Source organism: Pollicipes pollicipes, unplaced genomic scaffold (genome assembly GCF_011947565.3).
Source record: "Pollicipes pollicipes isolate AB1234 unplaced genomic scaffold, Ppol_2.1 Scaffold_4881;HRSCAF=5763_pilon_pilon_pilon, whole genome shotgun sequence".
Taxonomy (NCBI): Eukaryota; Metazoa; Arthropoda; class Thecostraca; order Pollicipedomorpha; family Pollicipedidae; genus Pollicipes; species Pollicipes pollicipes.
In genome coordinates, this window is record NW_023596576.1 from 53,078,362 (window position 1) to 53,084,361 (window position 6,000).

The following is a 6,000-nucleotide window of genomic DNA, read 5'->3' on the forward strand; positions in this document are numbered from 1 at the left end:
CCTTGTGAAGGTCCTGGACATTGGATGCTCAGAAATGACGTTCATGCAGTATCTGAAGACTGTCCCGTCGGTGACAGACGTCTCATTGCTGGATATATCGGAGGTAAATGTCCAGGTGATGTATGTATTGCACGCTTCGTCTCTTTGATATTGTGTATCATCTGGCGCTCCGGTGTAGCTCCGCTTCCGCTTCGCTTCCTAACACTTAATGCTGTCTGACGGGATGTGACTGGTGCTATTGCATGATATGACGCCAGCTGCGTGTGATCCATAGTCTTTGATCTTATTTCGTCACCGCTGCACCGGCGGGCGGTGACGAAATAAGAACCAGTCGCCGCTCGATATGCTGTCACGTCACTAACCGGGAGTCATACCTCACCGTAACGTGGCTGACTTTATCCAACGCACGACTCCTCATGACCCCCCTCATCCAATGCATGCATGACCCTCTGCAGCGCGACCGACAGCACCTGTCCGTGAGACGCCGTCTCTCTCCGTTCCTCATGTACTGGCCGTAACTAGGGCGACGGCCCTACAGGAGACGCTGCAACGTCACCTGCGGCGGGCGGCGCCAGGCGCGCGGGACCGGCTGGAGCGGCGCTCCCGGCCGCTGCGCGTGCGCGTCTTCTGCGGTGACGTCACCCAGTCGGATGCCAGGCTACGCGGCTGCGATGCCATCACCGGCATCGAACTGTGCGTCTGGTCGGCAGGCGCCGGCATGTGCCGTGGGCGGCGATGACCGGAGTGTGGTTCGGGTCTGTCGGGATTGTAGGCAGCGAGGGACAAAGAACATCAGAGCTCAGATGCCGTCTCGCGGCGTTGTGATGTTCTCCGTGTTCCGACGTTGTCGATACCTGCAGTGGGGCACTGCGTGTGTCCTGTGCTCCCCTGGCACTTGCGGTCCGTGTGCTGGTGGTACAGAGTACCTGTAGCTCCCTGTGCTGTTCATCCGCTGCTCGGGGCTGCCACGCCGCGAACATGGGAGCTCACATACTCGACGCTATGAGTACCTGAACTCGTGCGCCCTGTGCTCCGACAGTATCGAGCACCTGGAGCCGGCCGTGCTGCAGGCGGTGCCGGCCGCCGTGTTCGGCTTCCTCCAGCCGCGAGTGGTCGTCCTCACCACCCCGAACGCCGAGTTCAACCAGCTGTTCCCCGACTTCTCCGGGATGCGCCACTGGGACCACAAGTTTGAGTGGACCCGGGCCGAGTTCGAGCAGTGGTGGGTGATGCGCCGGATTGTCGCGCTCGTGCTTGATCCCTTGAGGACGGCCACCGACGTTCACAGCGGGGCGACCGCTGGGGTACATGCGTGAATCCACAAATGCAGACCACACTGGGAGCTGGCGCGCGTGTTGTGGCCGGGCGTGCTACAGCTACGATTAGCGTGCTACAGGAACGGTTGATTCCCAAGGCTTGCAATGCAATGTTTCCATGTTGCAAATCTGGGTAAAACCACGCCCGAACAGGGGCTCGAACCCTGGACCGTTAGGTTAAAAGCCTAACGCTCTACCAACTGAGCTATCCGGGCCCGGAGGGCCGCGGGAGGTTGTGTTGTTCAAATGGCACGAGCGCGTCGGACGTGCACGGCATCATAGCCGATTAATATCATCGATCTGCCGCTCACTTCGCCCGAAATCCGGGCCTATATGAGGAGCAGATAGAAAGGTCCCGGCCACGCTACCACCCACGTCAATGAACGCAAGAACTGGCCTCGAGGAGACGCTGGTACCCAGATGCTGCCTTAAATCGTGTAGAGCTGGTTTGGCCCCGTGTCGGCCAGGTCGGCGCGTTGTGCTGTGGTGCTGCAGTGCGTGTGTGCAGTATAACCGATAGCCTTTTACAGTGACCCCGACAGGGCGGACCGTCCGGCACTGGCTTTGGAGTCACGATCATGCAGAGACGTGTCGTGTGTCGGCGCTGAGTTGGGAGATCGGGCGCCCCGTCAGCTGTGAGGCCCAGTAACTTTGGTACGGGACCCGAAAACGTGACGCCTGTCATGATCCATTGCCGGGTAACGAGACTTTGAAAACGTGCCGACTCTCATGATCCATTGCCGGGGTACGATACGTGATCATCCCGATAGTTGCGGTGGTCCTGTCTCTGGGTCTTCGACAGGGCTGGTGCAGGGCTGTGGGTCAATATGTGATCAACCAGTTGTTGTGAAGATCCATTGATGGGATGCGAGGTTAGCTCGCGTTGACACTAGTGGGTTTCCGATACCGCAGTACGAGATATAATCACCGCCATAATTAGGATGGCTTGTTACTGTGGTACTCCATCCACCACAGGAACCGCCGCGTACTGTCAGCGGTTTCGGTTGAATGCAGGTGATCGATCTCGCGAGCCCTGATGCGGTTTTCCACAGGGATGCCGTGCCTTGGTGACGTCGTTTTTTTTTTTTTGCTCTTTCGAGGCAGCGCCGTTCAAGGCGCCGGATGTGGTTTTGACGAGGTTAACCCGCCAAAACCGCGCCCGAACAGGGGCTCGAACCCTGGACCGTTAGGTTAAAAGCCTAACGCTCTACCAACTGAGCTATCCGGGCCCTGGCCGTGGGGATTGGGTCCATAAAGTGTACCAGTCGCGAACACAACAGCCCTGCTGGCAAAACGGAGGTTAAGTGTGTATGTTGGTGCCTGCCGAGCGTGCTTCAGATCTTCGCCTTACGGCGTGCCACTGGACACCCGGATCTGAATGTAGACAGAGCGTGGCACGCAAGGTTAACAGTGACATTCCGGATGGCCGTGCTCGCCTCTGACAGCGTGTGCGCCCGGTCCGGCAGGTGCGGCGGCGTGGTGGCCCAGTACCCCGAGTACGCGGTGTCGTTCGCCGGCGTCGGTGCACCGCCGGCCGGCTCCGAACACCTGGGCTGTTGCACCCAGCTGGCGGTCTTCTGGCGTCGCGGCGAACGGGCTCCGGCCGCCGCCGCCGAGCCGGCCACGGCGGCGGCGGCGGCGGCGGCGCCTGCCGCCCAGCCGCAGCCGCACCGGCTCCTCTCTGACGTGCAGTTTCCGTTCGAGACGCGCGAGACGCGCCTCTATAATGACGTGCTCTTCTGGAAGCGACAGATGGGCTACGGGCGCGTGGCGGGTTCCGAGCACCCGCACCGCGAGGAGCTCATCTCTCTACAAGCCATCATGGCCGTAGCGTCGGTGGCCGAGGCGGCGCGCTCACTCGACGAGTTGGTGGCGATCCTGCGCGAACGGGGCGAGCCGGTGGTGGTGCGCCACGGCGAGCCGCACGTGGTGTACCGCGCGCCCGTCTCGTCCAGCGGCTCGGAAGAAGAGCTGGCGGGAGGTGACCTGCGGCCGACAGAGGCGGACGCGGCGGCCGCCGCCCAGCCTGGCGAGGATCGGGCGGCCGGCGACGCCCGCTACCACGAGGACTGGGACGGGGAGCTCGACTGGGAACAGGAGATCATGGAGAGGTGAGAATTGATGGGACTTGGTATCGTTGGGAGGTGAGGCTGAGGCTAGATGTAAGGGAGTATGGAGAGGTGAGAATGTGAGGGACGTGGTATCGTTGGGAAGTGAGGCCGAGGATAAGGGAAAGAGATCATGGCAAGGTGAAAATGTAATGGGACGGGGTGTAGTGGTGAGTTGGGGCCAAAGCTAGCGGCAGGAGATCATGGAGAGGTGAGAATGTGAGATGGCATGGTATTATGGGGATGTGGGACGGGCTGGGGACTGGAAATTATGGTGGAGGCAATGACGGACGCTGAAATTGAGTTAGTTCGTCATTAGGTGTCGCTGGCGATCTCGAGCCCTCCGGCGGTGATGGGGGTATGTCGTCCATAGTCATTGTGCGGTTTCCCCTCGACCACCTGCCAGGCGAACTTGCTCTCAGTTATTGAGGTAATAGAAAAGCGTCTGCTCTTACGCTTTGGAAGGTTGGACGGAAACAGTGTTTGCGTATCACTGGGGATCACCTCAGCTGGTCACGATACAAGGGCATTCACTGATCCAAATATCAGCTGGTCACGATACACGGGCATTCACTGATCCAAACATCAGCTGGTCACGATACACAGCCATTCAATAATTCAAACCATTCTCAAAATGGCACTCGCATGTGCCTGCTCCTTAGCTTTCACCCAGACGCGGCTCCCAGATAAGATTTGCCACCCCCGTTGCGGTGTTGTCTGCACGGCCGGCGCGTCTGGCGAGCCGGACAGCACACGGCGGCTGTTGTGTGCGGCGAGCCCCACCGTCGTTCGTGAGCAGCGCGTGTCTTACAGCCGCTCCTGGGACTCTCACACAGGCTGCGACTGGGCCGCGCCGGCCGGCCCCGCCCCGGAGTGGTGTGATCCGGCCGCAGCCCGGCGCCGCTCCGCCCGTGGCGACTCAGGTACGCGCCTCCCGCCGCCTCAGCCGCGGAGCTGACGTCCCGCACCCTGCGGCGACTCTTCCGTCGCGAGATGACGGCGTGCCTGCGACGCGGGCGGCCGTCCGCGACATCTGGCCTGTGCGCTGTGAAGGGTTTACTCTGTGTTGGCTGGGTGAACTGATGTCATGCGGTGGCAGGTGACGGGAGAAGGGGGGGGGGAGGGTGTGATATGGGCTTATGCCAGGCGGTGGCAGATGAGGAGGGGCTTATGATTGATGTCGGGCGGTGGCATGTGATGGTTTGCTGACGATGGACGTATGTCGGATAATGGCAGGTGACAGCAGCTGTTGGCAACACTTGTGCCTGCCCAAGGCGATGATGTCATTACCGATCTGTTTTTTTCAGACCGCCGTGGGCACCGGCTGACGGTCCTGCCCGCCACGCGCCTCATCCTGGAGGTTGTGTGCACTTGCTTTCCTGGCAGCTGGATGATACCTTTGGCGACGCTGCTGACACCTATCGCTGCCGGGTTTCACTACAGTTGATGTCGGGCGTCGCCGTCGAGCTTACCTCTGACATGACTTCTGTGATGGATAACGACGGATAGTGAGCGTGTTGTCGCGTTTTCGGGACGGAAGAGTGCTGGAGATGACCCAGAGAGCGTGGTCCATGGACCAAGTGTGCATGTGCGTACCGATTCGCCCGATAGCCTTTCACTAGTGTGCCTAAATTGTAGCAGGCTCCGAGCATGGTCATGTGGATGGTATTTCACTTTTTTTCATCGTTTTTTCATCGTTAACGAATCTAGAAAGTTCTTCAGTTCTGCAGATCTGGTGCACATTGAGACAATGGCTCAAAGTGATTATTTCGTTAAATTGCAAGGATTGTTTTACGCTTGTTTGTTTGTTGCCAGGTGTGGTGCTGAGTATGGTGCTGACATATTAAAATCATGGTGGCATTGGCACCGAAAACGCAGACAAATCAGTGCCGTGTGTTTAGTTGCACTGCTGTAAGCGCACAAAGGTGCATGCAGACAGTCAAGATCTCAATACAGTCACATTCAAGCAAGCGACTCATGTGTCTCTGGCGAACATTATTGGTTGGCACCTCCAAGCGGGATGAAAATCTTCCTCCTCGTGAAACTCAACGAACGCGCGCCCCGGCTATTGTTTGTTCGTCACACCGATCAAATTGGTCTCACTGTCACACCAGCTTTTGGAAGCTCCTGATGAACCTGAGCAGGCGAACATCCTGGTGAGGACATAGTTCGCTTAACGTTTTCATGTGACCTTGGAAGCAGTTTGAACACATTGTTCGGTGGAAGCTGAGGCATCTGTGAATGTTGCTGCCAAAATAGCTCATCCGCTTCCCACCCGCATGTTTCGCTGGCCACCGGCCCGCGCTTAAACCCGCACGGAAGGCATTTATGCACCCCGGCGCGGTTTTTCATTCGTGGCATGATTACATTTCGCCAGCCCAGCGGCAAGCATCGGCGCTGGAAATCCAATAAAGCTGCCGACCATCTCAAGACAATCGCTCACGCCGCGCGCCGCGCCCGGGCGTTCGGAAAGGGATGGCGGGTTGCACTCGGGGAGCCGGCTGTACGGTGTGTGATCAACAGCTGTAGAGATGCTCTGGCCAAATGTCCAGGTTGCATCATGGTGCATGAACCCG

The 6,000-nt window shown here is 58.9% G+C and overlaps 1 long non-coding RNA gene and 2 other non-coding genes across 3 annotated transcripts; 1 reads left to right on the top strand and 2 right to left on the bottom strand.

The window, feature by feature from the left end:
• Positions 1–1,458: 1,458 nt before the first annotated feature.
• Positions 1,459–1,531, bottom strand: TRNAK-UUU (transfer RNA lysine (anticodon UUU)). The gene has a single exon. It is a non-coding gene; the product is annotated as a tRNA-Lys (tRNA).
• A 941-nt stretch (positions 1,532–2,472) lies between these two features.
• TRNAK-UUU (transfer RNA lysine (anticodon UUU)) lies at positions 2,473–2,545 on the bottom strand. Its single transcript has one exon. It is a non-coding gene; the product is annotated as a tRNA-Lys (tRNA).
• Positions 2,546–4,307: 1,762 nt separating this feature from the next.
• LOC119100893 (uncharacterized) lies at positions 4,308–5,395 on the top strand. Its single transcript, XR_005094478.1, has 2 exons — positions 4,308–4,347; positions 4,732–5,395. It is a non-coding gene; the product is annotated as an uncharacterized LOC119100893 (long non-coding RNA).
• The last annotated feature ends 605 nt before the right edge of the window (positions 5,396–6,000 follow it).